Raw genomic sequence first — 15,903 nt, 5'->3', positions numbered from 1 at the left:
GGAGAAGTTATGATCTATCTTGTCAGAGGCCTTCTGGGGACACTTCAATCCTTGTATTAATACACAATACCCTGGAAATGGTTCTTTGGAAACCTGAATATATTACAAAACCCTGAGGTTCAGCAATCCCAACTCAACTGACTGAAAATTCTTTTGATTTTGATAATTATTTCAGGGTACAGACAACAGTACACCACCTTGAAGCACCTTTTTTTCCCCCTGGAACTTGCAGGGAGCCGTACATCTACATTAGAGACCTGTCTCGCACAGGATTTCATTGGAATAACCAGAGCTATTATAAATAATCTCTCATAGTAGCTAAAACCGTAAGCTTTTTTTTTATTTTGCAATGCCTCTTAGAAATGGTCAAACTGCTTTATATTTAATTCTTACGAAAACAATTTGCCCTTGGACAGGTCCTTGGTTTTCTCTCTGATGTGTTTGTGTAATTTTTTCCGTTAACAGATTCAGGCATTTTGGCATTAAAGGCATTCAGGCATTAAAGGCAGATTAATGGATGTTTAATTCAATAAACAGCATAGGATTAAACCCAGTACCCGAAGTGAGGTGATGTAACATATTTTAGCAAGGGTCTTAGTTTTTCCTCTTTACTCCCAAGCCCCAAATTGGCTTCTACTTTGACAAAATTATTTGTATATTTCTTGGAGCTATTTTCCTGATCGTGCAGTGTTTGAATCCAAGGTGGCCTATTTGATCCATCTGTGTTTCTGTTGAGGTTGGTTCCTGGCTGAATGGTTTTCTGAAAAGCATTAAGAAAAGTTCTTTAAATATAGAAAATTGGTCCTTTCAGCTGGAATAGGTAATGCTTTCCTCACTATTTTTTCCTGTGGTTAGTCAGAAACAAGTTAGAAAAGAACTAGTAGAATATGGGTGGGAATAAGTTGTATGGGGGGTGCTCTAAGTTGTCAAGATGACTCTCCGGAGAGGAAGTTAAATGTAGATCAAAGAACTAACCATGCAGCTCAAAGGAAATAAAGAAGGATAAATAAAGCTCAGGAAACAATAAATTAGAAGAAAAAAAGGGTATCGTAATCTATTTTTATAATAAAACAGTTAAATCTTATTTGTTATCATTAAGTCATTAGCTCATCTAATCAAGAAAAAGAATACCCAAACACATAATTAGGAATGAGAAATGTGAAATACCTACAATTAGAGAATATAGCCAAAAATATATGCAAAAATAGGTGAATTTATGTAGATGAAAAACTCCTTTTCAAGGAAAATATAGATTACTAAAACCAAGAAAAGTTAAGCTTGACTAGACCAATAATCATAAGGATGAGAATATTAAAAAAAAAAAAAAAAAACCCAAAAAAACCCTTAAAGATTTGAACCATATGATTTCACAGAGGAATTCTTTTAAACATTTAAGCAACAAATAATCCCTATGTGATTTCTACTGTTCTCCTTTTGTTTTATCTGGTTCCCGCCCCACCCAACTCCACCCAGGAAATCTACCTTGACCACATCAATACCCACCCACCTACCCACTCCTACATAGAATAGATTACTCTTACTCACAAATGTTGATAAAACAACTCTAAATAGAAAAATTTCAAATAGAATTTAAGAAAAAATTTTAACCCTAATCAAATAGGGTATATTACAACTTTTGTGATTGTATGTGAACGACTCCACTGAGATCCTTCAAGATTTCTTATTGGTTTATGGAAGCAGCAGGCCCAGGCTTCAATGTGGCGTTAGACATAAAAGTATCCATAGGCTCAAACAATGTGTTCTTTTATTTATCAGTTCTGCTTTCCCTTTGTGTTAAAGTAATTGAACAAGGAGGCCATTAGCCTGGGGTGGTTCTAATGCCTTGGTAACCTAGGTTTTCGTTGGTTGACATAAGCCAGAGTCAGTGCACTCCAATCTAGGAAAATGAAACTTAAGAACAACCAGGACAAACAGCCAACTAGGCTTTCCCAAATAAGGCAACTGCCTAAGTGATAGGCAGTCGAATAATCTCCTTGCTTTGCTTCTACATAGTCTCTATAAAAACCTCTTCCCCCGTTCCTATCACTGAAGGGTTCCTAACCACTTTTGGTTTGGTGCAGTCTGATTGGAATTGGTGTATGCTTAAATAAAACTCTTAACTGTGGCAAATCAAAATTTATCTTTTTTTTTTTTTTTTAAATATAAGCAACTTTTTTTTTTTTTTTTTTAAGATTTCTTTATTGACTGATTGATTGCTATGTTGGGTCTTCGTTTTTGTGCTATGGCTTTCTCCAGTTGTGGCAAGTGGGGGCCACTCTTCATCGCGGTGCGCGGGCCTCTCACTATTGTGGACTCTCTTGTTGCGGAGCACAGGCTCCAGACGCGCAGGCTCAGTAGTTGTGGCTCACGGGCCTAGTTGCTCCGCGGCATGTGGGATCTTCCCAGACCAGGGCTCGAACCCGTGTTTCCTGCATTAGCAGGCAGATTCTCAACCACTGCGCCACCAGGGAAGCCCCAAAATTTATCTTTTAACAGTTGATGACACCTTCCTTTTTTCCTTTGTAGGGAAGGGAGGATGGCTGAAAGCAACTTGTTGCTCGTGTTTTCTAACCCAGGAGAGAACTCTGACCTTAGTGTCGCATGCTCGCTTCTGTCTCATTAAACCCACTTAATTTTTTTCTAGGCTTTGTCTCTGTGCCCTTCTCTATTGGCAACAATTGAGGGGCAAAGTAAACATGTAAAATAACATGGAATGGGGGAGAGGTAGCCTCTCAAAGAAAGGGATGCTGGTGCATTAATATGGTATGTCCATTATGAAGGGTTTGTTCTAAGAATACATATCTGGTTAGATATTAAAATGTTTCTTATGACTTTACTGTATTTACTATATTATGGTCTTAGGTGTGAACAGACATTAGATCAGCTCTTTAAATGCCAAAAATGCATTTAATATAATTGAATATCTATTCTCAAAGTAATTTTAATTAAAATTGTAATTGAAAAATTCATTAAAAAATAGGTATCTCAAACTAACAGGTAGTATAGAGCTTAATGGTGAAACACGTGATGAATTGTCAATAGTAAGTAGTTTGAAGAGAGCTTGTTATCAACACTGACTTACCATGTTTAGGGTATGCTTGCTAATGCACTTAGATACTATAACAACAAAAGGGATGATAATATTTGAAGAAAGAATCAAGTTATTATTGCAAGCCGATTATTTAACTGAAAAATTAAAAGGATCAAAGGAAGATCCGTTGGGCACTATATTATGGCACCCCTCCCATTGCACACACATCTCATCCATCCCAAAGCTTTATATAAGCTAGTGATTCTCAAGCGTTTCCCAGGAAACTTGTAGGGGGTCAAAACAGTCTTTATAGTAATACTAAGACCTAACTTGCTTTTTGCTTTGTGTAGACATTTGCACTAATGGTATAAATCCAATGGTGGGTAAAACTGTTGACATCTTAGCACAAACTCAATATTATGTACTCATAGTACAAAAAAGGGCTAGTTTGAAGTAATGTCTTGATAAAGCAGTCTAAAGGATTAATTGACACATGAATAAACATCTTTGTAATATTCTGTGTGACAAAGTGGGAAGTACACAAACACTTCTGCTGCAAGTGAAGTATGATGGTTATCCTGAGGAAGAGACATCTGATTTTTTTTTTTTTTTTGAGTTGTGAGTTGAACTAGCACCTTCTTATTTTTAAGAACCATATACTCTTTTATTTGAAAGTGTAACTGACAAACTGGTTACTTAGACCTAGGTTTATTTTTTTAAATAAAATTTATGCAAAATACCACTTCAAAGAAAACAACTGACAGTGTTGCTGATGATAAAAATTTAAGCTTTCAAATAAAAATTTTTTGAAAACTTGAGTCTATCACTATGATAGATTCAAGTGGCATTCAAAAATGAGCTTGACATTTTTGAAATACTTAAAAGCTTTTTCCTATGACATTGATGTTAATATTAACAAATGTGATTTCTATTGATAAGGTATAATTGATAAGGTATAATATGCTAACATTTGGAAGATCTACCTCTGAACACAGGGATCTAATATTTTCAAAGTGGCCGATGCGTGACTTCCATGAACCTATCAAGTAGATATAAAGGATCCATTCCAAGTGCAAGACAGACAGATGAATTTTCATATAATAAAGCATGAGAAATTAATTTCTATCACTTCAAATTTCCAAATTGCAACTACCACTTGCCAGGTTTTAGTGGGGTATCCAAAAATAATATACACAATTATTTTTCTAATAAGGCTATATTTTCTTACACTTCCATCAAAACAACATGTTGCAATAGACTGAATGCAGAAGCAAGTAAGAAAATACAATAGAAAGCTATCTCTTATTAATGCAGACATTGAAGAAATTTGTAAAGATGTAAACAGTAAAGCAATGCCACACTTCTCACTAAATTTTTTCATTTTGAAATACTTTTTATAAAAAGATCTTATTTGTGGTAACGTGATAGGTTTATTAAAATCTATGAATAAAAATTTTAAATAGTTTTTATTTCAAATATGGTAAATACTGAGAACCCACGTAAAAATGCTCTTTGAGGAGCCTCAATAATTTTAAGGATAAAGACAACTCCAGTCCAAGGACTTTGTGGTATTAGCATGTGCTAGCAGGTCTCAGTTGCAAATCTTCCCTCCCATCTATACCTCTCTAAGCCCTGACTGCGTGATTCGGTCTGAAATAAGGTCCCCCACCTCCCAGAGAGAGTTATGCTGCCTAATAAGGAGCTCCCATGAATTCCTGAGTTTCTCCTCCATGTCACATGGACCTCCCTTCAGGCTGCATTCATACTCCTGCTGCCATCTTACTATGTTAAGGAGGTCTGTTTCTTGGGCTTCCTAAGTGTTTAAAAGGGCATTTGAATCTAGTTTTAAAATCTGGAGCAGAGGGCAATGTTAGCCTTGCTGTTAATTAAGTTTTAGATCCTCTCAGAATACATGGGTTTGGTTTTGGAGTATAATTCAAATACCAAACTGTGATGATTATAACTGATATGATTCTATTTCAGCCTCACCTTATTCTGTTATTGGTCACAAAGGCTTCTTTCTTCCTTCCTCCCTCTACCCTCAGTAGTAGTGTTATCAAGTGTTGTAGAGTATCACAGCACAAAAAATGAGGTTCAGACTCATGGTGGTTAAGTCAAGCCAATTTGTATAAGCATCAGGGACTAGAGACTACTGCTTCTTACCTTCTCTACTGTCAAGTGCAGGTCACTTAGCAACCTGGAATAGGTACTAAGAGTCTATGGAGAGAAAGCAATTGGTTAGTTTAGTTCTGATGATGAGATTACCATGAGTTAGAGAGGCTCTTACAAGGATTCTCTACCATCATTTTTCTTTCTTTTCTTTTCTTTTTTTTTAAATATACTCCATCATCCCCATTTCCAGCGTTAGGTTCTTTTTTTTTAAAAAAAATATTTATTTATTTATTTATTTATTTATTTATTTATTTATTTATTTATTTATTTATTTATTTATGGCTGTGTTGGGTCTTCGTTTCTGTGCGAGGGCTTTCTCTAGTTGCGGCAAGCGGGGGCCACTCTTCATCGCGGTGCGTGGGCCTCTCACTGTCGCGGCCTCTCCTGTTGCGGCGCACAGGCTCCAGATGCGCAGGCTTAGTAGTTGTGGCTCACGGGCCTAGTCGCTCCGCGGCATGTGGGATCTTCCCAGACCAGGGCTCGAACCCGTGTCCCCTGCATTAGCAGGCAAATTCTCAACCACTGCGCCACCAGGGAAGCCCCATCATTTTTCTTAATAAGCTTCTTGCATTGTGAATCAGAGGGCTCTCCCACTCTTAATGTACCCTGATAAATGAATTCGGGTGGGTGAGCACATTTCCGCCAGGAATAAAAGTCTCACTTAAAAGTGAAATGAAAACCGACCAATAACAAAGACATGATTAATTTCAAGTAGAAGACATAATTCACAAAGCTAACATCTGTCACTTCTCATGGGTAAAGTATTTCCTTTTATATACTTTGGTAACCCTAGTATATATTAGTATACAGGAACCAACCAGAATAATATTATTTAACGCTCTTAGATTTTCAACACCTCCAATCCCATGAGCTGAAAATGCTACCAACTTCAAAGTGTACCCGTAGGTACATCATTACTCTTCAAAACACCCTTCCTCAGTAGCCCACAAACTTCCCACCCCCTGGGTAGGTGAGCAGCAGTTACACCATATGTAAGTTCTTGTCTTCTTGGCAAGGTGCCACCTCCTGTGGTTGAAGGAAGAAATACAAAAACTTAATAAATACTTGTGAAACTGCATCACTCAGTGTTTTTTAATGATTTGTATGGAAATGAATCATAACATAGAGTAAATTTTCCCTCAAATTCAAATTATTTGAATGAAATGAAAGAGAATTGTATATGGCACAGATGTGAGCTCCATGTAAATTCTTTCAATTAGTTTTTATGAAAACTCACCATTGTCTATTTTATTCACTGCCAAGAATAAACTTAGAATATGATTTTTAAAGTCAACCCATAAGACTATTAGTTTTTTTTTTTTTTTTTTAAAGTCAGATGTACTGGTGTTTCAAGAACACTTCACTTAAAAATCTGAGTATCTTGGTCTTCTGCGTCTTACTTTGCTTTTTCAAAGGGGAAGATTTAGTTCATTGCTGAAAGTTACTTGAAAGTTGATGTTGAAGACCATTCCATGTGGAACTATATGTTGTTGCACACATGTTTATGTGTATATGTATATTTAAAATATGCATATACATATAAATGTACAGTATGTATATTTTTCCTTTCTCTTTCATGTTTATTTTAAGGGCTTGATAAACCTTCCAATGTTAACTTCTAAGCATGAGCTTCCATAAAATGAAATGTCATCATAACAGATTACATACTCAAATCAAGATTTCTTATAAGCTTGTCCTTCTGAGTGTTTAAAGTATTTCTCCAAAGTGTAGTCTGTTTCCAATATGTTTCTTGCAAAGGCTGCAATTAAATGGAATATAACACATAGGGGATCTGAACTCTTTGGCTTATTATAACTCTAAAGGCTTTAAGACCTCCTTTTATACAAGTCAAAATATGCAGCATGGTGAATGGTGAGTGACACTTTGTGGTCTTGACGCGACTTTCCCCTGATCATCAGATTTTGAAATTGCTTTGCCAGAATCCTGAATAGCCCCCCACCCTTTTGCGTTTAAGCACCATATGGGGGAAGACTGGATGTTTGATACCCATACTTCTTGTCATCACGTTATGTACACTGGGAGAAACTGACTCTGAGGTTGCCTTTTTCCTGGATAGAAATAAGAGCTCACACATCTAGATCCCCATCATCTCTCTGCTAGAACTTAGATGGGGGCATATCTTTATATACTGACTTGAAAAGAGAACACAAACACATATGCTTTTCAGTTAAGTAAGTGTTTCTCCTGCACCTGCTTGATGCAATTCAAATCGTGAATGTATTGTTCGATGGCTTAATCTTCTTAGAATGTTGAGATTATGTCTCCTAAGTCAGTGTCAGAACTCCCTCATTACTGAACACGTAGGAAGTTGAACACAACTCCTGAGAAACTTATGTATTAAAAGGAACTCATCCAAGCGCAAATAAAAATGTCATGTGAGTTTCTCTGTGGTTACTGTGGGTATCAGGTTTGAATAAAAGGAGTTTTGGTGGCTGGACTGTACAGTAGGAAAAATCAGATCAACTCAAGAAATGAAGTCCTGAGAGAAATGGTTCTAAACTACGTCACAACAAACTAGGTTGGGTGGGTAGGATACACAGTTGACGATGTTGAAGAGCTTGGTTTTGGGACTGTCAGTATTAATACCAAAAGTTACTTTAAAAGAATCAACTTAATGCTCTTAAAAAACAAAACAAAGCCCCCCCCAAACTGAAAGGACAGCTCCCTTCTGATGGTCTGCTTGATAATTCTTTAATGCTCTTTTGAGCTTGACATATTTCTGGCTAAAGACACTCTTAAAAGAATATCTGTTCGTTTGAAATTTCTCATCCACCCCATTTCTTCCCGTTGCATAGTTGCTCTCTGCCCAGGGAAGGGCATTCTCAGCTGTGGCTGACAGCTCTCTTCTGTCTTAAAGATGCTCTGGCGTCTCACTCAGGGCTTTGAGCCACTATGTGCAGGAAGGGAAATGCGGGAAGTATGTTAACGTGGGAGAAAAGAGATTATTTCAAAAGCAGCATGCTAGTAATTTATAAGAAGCTACTTAAGGAGCCAGTTTCCTTCAGTGCCTAAAACACTCCCTTGAGTGAGTTAAGAAGCAGCTTTCTGGTTTTGTGTATGTGGTTTCTTAGCCTGAAAGAGTTAAAAGTTTTTGAGGAAAAGCGGGCATGTGTGTGCTCACATGTGTTTTAGCTATACCAATTGACTGTTTTAATCAAATATAATAAACACCGTCTTAATTTCTACTCGACAACACAGACCTAGTCTTCTCTAACAGAATGTTTATAAAAGGTTCACATTTTATCAACTATCGTGTGTCATGAGAATTTAAACATATTTAAACATATTTAAAACCAATTATTTCACTGAACTGATACAATGTATTCACTGTGTGCTAAGCACATGTGGGTTTTGACAATCTTCCTAATTTTATCTGCAAACTGCCTTATTTTTATAATCAGAACTCAGGTCAGATTAGGTAGAATACGGCTTGAAAAGCATTAACACGTGGAATATGTAGCTTCTTAGTAACTTTGAAATGAAAAACCTGTCTCTTCTATTTTACCTGTTGGTTCTAATTGTTCATAACCCCTCTGGCTATACAATAACAATGTTACCTTCAGCAGATTGATGGAAATAGAAGGTAGGAAATGCCAGTTTTACAATTGCCTTGAAGTGGATTGAAATAGAAGAGGGGGTGTAAACCATCAGCCATGCCTGTCCTTCCTCTCCCTTTGCTAGTGCCCTTTATCTCCCATTAGTGTCTGGTAGAAGTCCTGTATGTCTTGGAGCTGTCTACCATAAAGGTGCTGGCTGTGATCCACAGTGGTGAACCCAGCTAACAGGGGGAAGTGTGGAATGAACTTAGGTCTACAAAGTCTTATTCTCTACCTGAGGACATCCTTGTGGGTGCAGGTTGCAGAAAGCATCTTCAGTGAACCTGCTTTAGGTTATTCTGTCTTTTCAGATTTGTTGCCTCCACCGTGCTAATGACTTTAAAAAGCCAAAGAAGATTGTGTTCTCTTGTGTATTAACTAAAGATAGAAGTATGGGCTTAGAAAGCCAGAGAAACTTCAAATATTAGCTGACTTTTTTTGGTTTTTTTTTTTTCAGAATAGCACTCTCCTTCTGATTTGGTATCATTTTTGTCTATAGAAGTAGATCTTTCAGGGTTCAGTGACCTGAGAAGTGCTGTTCGTTGTGAGGTGGTTGGTGTCTCAGATCAGCCTTGTTGGCATGGAATGGAATGTCCCAGCGATGGCAGTTGTGCTTGTCTCTTTGCTTGGTCTACACAGTTTTTGCACATATATCTGGTGATTTATTGCAAGCCCAGCTGCTTTGCTTATTTTTTCATTACTTGAAATTAAAAAATTCATTTGTAATTGAAACTCAGAGAGAAATTATATTAAAAATGACTTTCCCTCAGCCAAGGAGCAGAATGTACAAGTTTGTCTCGTGATTTACAGCCATCTGCAGACAGATGCATGGTTATTTAGAGTAGACCTCTGGATGCTGGCTGGAATGCATTTTTAGCTGTAGGAGGTGCTTACTCTTGGGACTTAAGCTTAAAAACAACTGTATGGTTTTCTGATTAGCATGACTAGCACTAGCCATCCAGAAATAAAATGAGACTTTAAAACACATGTGCAGACATTTACGCCTACACACCTTCGCTCCTGCCTTTACACACACACACCCACACGCACACAGTTACGGTATTGTGTGGATTCAGAACTAGAGTTAAAGAGAACCAAGTAGAAACATTTCCAATAGATCTAAATGAAAGGAACAGTTGAGGTCAAAAGAAAGATGTCTAGGAAAGGAGGGGAAAAGCTCCAGAAGCCTCTCTCTTAGCAGTTTTTACAATTACTGTGTTCTTCACAGTAGAGAATTGGTGTCCCATTGGACTCCATTCAGGCATTTTTTTTCAAAGCACCATTCAGTTTCTTCATTCATCCATGATTTTCATTTGTTTGTGTATTTATCCTACTTCAACAGTTCATTTTAATGAGAGCCTTAGGTGTTCCTTCCTCTTTGCAGGCTCTGTGGTAGTATCTGGATGACCCAAAATTGTTAGGACTAAGCCCCTGCTTTGTGTGAGTGTATGTGTGAGAGACAGACATAATACATTATTTTTGTGATGACTGCATGTAACTAGGAGAATAAACAAAGTGTTATGGGACCACAGGAAAAAGAGTGACCAGCAGCTTTACGAAAGAGAGCAGTGGGTATGGTTCTTTTCACTGAATTTCCCTGAGAATTCACTTTTTCATACAATCCTAGGTCCTCTTTCCACTTGATCCTAAATAACAGGAGAACCTCTTCTATTTTCCTGTATCCACTCATTTTCCTTCTTCCCTTCCTTTCTCTAGGCTTTATTTCCTTTTCTCATTCATTGAAGACTTAAAGACTTAAGAATTGACTCTTTTTTTTTTGGTGGATATTCTTAATATCAGCTTCCAGTATGGTCAACTTCTGGCCATGGTCTTTCTTTTTTAAAATAATTAATTAATTAATTAATTAATTAATGTGGCTGTGTCGGCTCTTTGTTGCGGCACTCGTGATCTTTCATTGCAGCGCAAGGGCTTCTTTCTATTTGTGGTCCGTGGGCTCCAGAGTGCGCGGGCTCAGTAGTTGTAGTGCACGGGCTCTCTAGTTGTGGTGCACGGGCTCTAGAGTGCACGGACTCAGTAGTTGGGACATGTAGGATCTTAGTTCCCTGACCAGGGATCAAACCCATGTCCCCTGCATTGCAAGGCAGATTTTTTTTTTTTTTTTGAATAACTGAATCATCCTTGGATGAAGAAGTCATCCATTTATTTATTTATTTATTTATTTTCTCTCTTTAATATTCTAAACTGAAATAGAACTGTGGCATCATATTAAGAAACGCTGGATTCGACTTGACAGAGAAGAGGTAGGGGATTTTGAACAAGCATGGACCCAAACTGAGATAAGACATGGAACATGTATATAATTAGGATAGAATTAGTACCAAGTATGTCTCAGACCTTCTCACAAATCACTATATAAAGCAAAGCTACTAGAAATCACATTAAAAATTCAAATAGCATTTCAAAGAAGATGAAAAGATGAAATGATGTTCAACTTCTCATTAATCAGGAGAATGAAAATAAAAATATCAATGAGATACTATTTTATGTCATCTATACTGGTTTAAAAAAAAGTCTTATAGTATCAAGTGTCTCCAGGATGTGGAACAGTATGAACTGTTTCGTGGTAGTGGTGAATTTGTATTTGATTCAATCATATTTTGAAAATAATTGTTGTCATCTTTTTTTTTTTTTTTTTTTTATGTCAAAAATATTATTTATTTCATGTGGCTCTTCTCGATCTGGAAGGATTCCACATAGTGAGGCTAGTTCAGGACCGAGGACCAGATGTGACCAATTGTTGCTAAAGGCAGCAACAATTTGACTTTGACTGATGTAGGCCTGAAACAGAGCCAAGAAGTAGATCGACAAAGTCTCATCAGGGCATGGCTCCTTGAGCCTGCTTTTGGCTGAAAGAAACAGAAACTTCAACTCAGAATGGTTTGGACAGTAAAGACCATTGTCCTTATCATCGCCCATAAAAAGAGATCTCGAGGTAGGGTGCTGCAGGGGTTGGTTAATTCAGTGGCTCATCTAGCATCAAGGCCCCAGTTTCTGTCCATACTTCTATTCTGCCCTTTTCAACACATCAGCTTTTTTTTTTTTTTTTTTTTTTTTTTCCTACTTCTGTGTCTTTATTCCTGTCCGGCCCCTAGGTTCATCAGAACCTTTTTTTTTTTTTTTTTTCCCACACACACACACTGTATTTTATTTTTACAAGAGATAGATAGACTGACACCAAGCATTGTACATGGATGACCACAACAAAAGCAACAATGATTGCAATTACCAAACATGAAACACACTTATACTATGTCATAACATTGACATTCAGTCCAGTAATATTTGCATTTGTATGGAAATATGTATGGAAATATGTTAATATAAATGTTTCAGACATTACATGAAATTTCTAAAAATCTTATATTTGTATTTGTATGGAAATATGTATGGAAATATGTTAATATAAATGTTTCAGACATTACATGAAATTTCTAAAAATCTTATATTTGTATTTGTATGGAAATATGTATGGAAATATGTTAATATAAATGTTTCAGACATTACATGAAATTTCTAAAAATCTTATATTTGTATTTGTATGGAAATATGTATGGAAATATGTTAATATAAATGTTTCAGACATTACATGAAATTTCTAAAAATCTTATATTTGTATTTGTATGGAAATATGTATGGAAATATGTTAATATAAATGTTTCAGACATTACAGGAAACGTCTAAAAATCTTATATGTTCTGGTATAATGTTATAAGTAATAATCCTAGTTATTACTTTAAAATGTATATCTCAGAAATAACTAATTTTCTTGCAAGGCAGATTTTGAACCACTGGACCACCAGGGAAGTCCCTGGCCATAGTCTTTCAAACATCTTGTCAGGTTTCAGCCAGGACAAACAGTAAACATCCCTGGCAGAGTATTGAACAAACTCATGGATGCCACAGGCATCCTTAAAGAGATACAAAAGATGCTACCTTCCCAAGATCCAGAGCCACTCCCAGAGATAACCAAAAGAAAGACAAGTCTCCTGAGAGCCAGCAACAGTCAGGAGGACCTGAGCCACAAATGGGGTGCAACCCACATTTCTCTGCATATTTCTGGGCCCCACCTGATGTGCCAGGTCAAGTTCTCAGGACACAGAGTGAGGCCGGAAGGCAGTGCTGTCCCTGGGAGAGAGGATCCATAACCAGTGGGCACCCGAAAGCAAATTCAAAGGTCTAATTTTTAATTTTTTTTGGCCTGCCAATCTGAATTTGGGAAGGTAGGGACAAGTGAAATTTTACCTTTTTCTCCCAACCAAGCTCCACAGATAAAGATCTGGAGAGAGCTGACTTTGTTAAGAATTGTCACCCTTTGCTAGCTTTTCCAAGTTTTCCCAGGATCCTGTCTACAGCTTTTGAGTGAGTGGAGTGTCCAGAGGGATTCCTCCTTATCTCCAGAAACTGTAGAGGAGGAAACTGTAGAGGAGAAACTGTAGAGGAGGAAAAAGAATTTTCCTTCTGCTCTTTATGGTGAGGGCTTTGCCGAGACTCCTTTTTCTCTTGGGCACCTCATAAATGGATGAATTACCTGGGTTGAAAGTTCTTCACTGTGGCCACTGTAGTCCAAGATCATCCTTGGTACGGTTAATCTGCTTCTTGAGCCTAAAAATTAAGGCTCCTTGTGTTGGGCCCCCTTGTGTCACGCCCTCCTGTGTCAACAAGAAATGCTCCAAGTTGGAAAGCTCATAACACAAAAACTGAGAAGTTAGGGTCCATGGGGGACTTGGCCACCACCTCCAGTGGCAGTGAGCAAGCTGTGAGCTCAAGGGGCTCTACCTTCACCTGGTTGCTCATTGCTTCTGGGGGCCATTGCGAGTCTGATGTTTCTAGAACTGTTCAAAGAAACTGAGGCATATTAAAAATCTTAGTTTATTTGAGCAAAAATGAATTCAGTCAAGAAGCATCCCATCTAGCAGGTTGAAAGGAGCACTGACTGAGGAGCAGTATGAAATGGAAGACTTGTATAGGCAAAAGGAAGTGGGAACAAGGAAGCTGTCATAATCAACCTACTTCTGATGTCTAGGGTAAGGTTACTTTCTTTAGGGGATGGCAGGGGGCTATGAAGCAGATTACCTAGCTAGTGCTGATCGGGGGATTCCTGATGGACTCATTTAAGATTCAGTTTCTGGGAGAGTCAAAACTGTAATTACGTCTTGGTTTGGTGACGTGGGGTTTAGCATCACTGACTCAATTTCGGGCCTGGTATCTTGTTTTTAACAGTATATATTTTGGAGATTAACCCCTTATCAAATACATGATTTACAGATATTTTCTCCAGTTTCATAGGTTGCCTTTTCATTTTGTGGATTGTTTCTTTTGCTGTGCAGAAGCTTTTTAGTTGGATGTAGTCCAACTTGGTTTTTCGCTTTTCTTTGTACTTTTTGTGTCATATCCAGGAAATCACTGTGGAGACCAGTGTCAAGGAGCATTTTCCCCTTTCATTCTAGGAGTTATATGATTTCAGATCTTAAATTTAAGTCTTTAATCCATTTTGAGTTCATTTTTATGAGAGGTATAATAAGGAGCCAATTTGATTCTTCTGCATGTGGTTATCCAGTTTTCTCAACATCATTTATTGAAGACTATCCTTTCCCCCACTGAGTAATCTTGGCTCCCTTGTTAAATATTAGTTGACCTGAAAAAATTCTGGAAAGCTATCACCAAGAGACTGTTGAAATAAGGAAACAAGCAAAACCACTATTCCCTATAATAAAAATAAGGAAAGGTCTAGAGATAAGGGACTCCTTTGGGTTCAAAGGCAACATCCCTGTCACTGTGCACCTACCCCTTATTAGCTACCTGAGAATGAGGAAAGCATTTCTTCAGCCTCAGTTTCTAAATCTCTTAACTGGGGAGCTTGACTAAATCAGACTTTGAACTTACCTTTTCTGCAGCAAATGAGAAGTATGATGACCTGCCCAGTGCAAGTCTCAGGGCATTAACTGTACCTGAAGCTCTTTCTCTCCTATAAAAGAAATCTTAGCAGAAAGCAGTCAAGTACCGCTACTCTTGGATGGCGTTGAATTCTCATTAATTTATGTAATTGTATTTTGCGATTTTAATGATGATTAGTACTAAGTTACTTGGGATCTTCTCACATTTTTACAGACTACTCCTGAAAAGGAGAACTCCAAGAAGCTGAAAGGAGCATTCTAGATATCATATTTTATTTTGCCAGTGCAGAAAAAGGTTAACATAGCCAGGCCTGAGATTGCTGTTATTGAAAGGTCTATTTGTAAAGGTGGCCTTTCGCTGGCATCTGGGAACTTGACTGAAAAAGAGTTCCCTACGCTGATTAGGAGGCCTTTCCTAAATGGTAAGGGTGGCTCAATGTGTCTAGACTGTGCCAACAACACACTTTATGTGGAAAAACTGCTTTCTTTCTGGGAGTCTGGAATTGTGGTCCATGCTAGGTAGAGGGTATCTATGTGACCAGCCTCCAATAAACCTTGGATGCTGAGTCTCTGAGCTTCCTTGGTAGACAACATTTGGTAGCTGTTGTCACAATTTGTTGCTGGTGGAATTAAGCATGTGTTCTGTGATCTAGCTGGAGAATTCTTGGAAGCCTGCACCTAGTTTCCTCTGGACTTTACCCTATGTGCCTTTTCCCTTTGCTGGTTTTGCTCTGTATCCTTTCACTGATGTCTTTGTGCTGGGTCTTGTGAGTCAGCTGAACCTGGGGTGGTCTTGGGGATCCCTAACACAGGACAACTTAATGATTTCTGTTTAAAAAATCATTTCTTGAACAAATAATGCCTATGGAATTTATTTCGGGATGAGAAGACAGAGTAATAGGAGAAGAACAAAGATGAATAACACATAGACATGCCCTAGGTCAGTGGATGAGATTGACTTATTCGGGGGACAAATGCAGTGGGAACGATGGGCAGGTGGGCAGATGAGAGGGCCTGGGGAGCTGAATGTGGGCTGAGTATCTTGGAAGCTAGTAAGATTGAAGATGGAAATAAGAGGGCTGTGATAAGTGCTTCTTTTAAACTGTGCTACAATGTCTAGGTGATCTAGAAAGCCTGACCTGAGTTTGGGTATAAGGAGAAACCCCAG

The sequence above is a fragment of the Balaenoptera acutorostrata genome, unplaced genomic scaffold (genome assembly GCF_949987535.1).
Source record: "Balaenoptera acutorostrata unplaced genomic scaffold, mBalAcu1.1 scaffold_1111, whole genome shotgun sequence".
In the NCBI taxonomy this organism is placed as follows: Eukaryota; Metazoa; Chordata; class Mammalia; order Artiodactyla; family Balaenopteridae; genus Balaenoptera; species Balaenoptera acutorostrata.
This window is presented reverse-complemented; position numbering follows the sequence as displayed.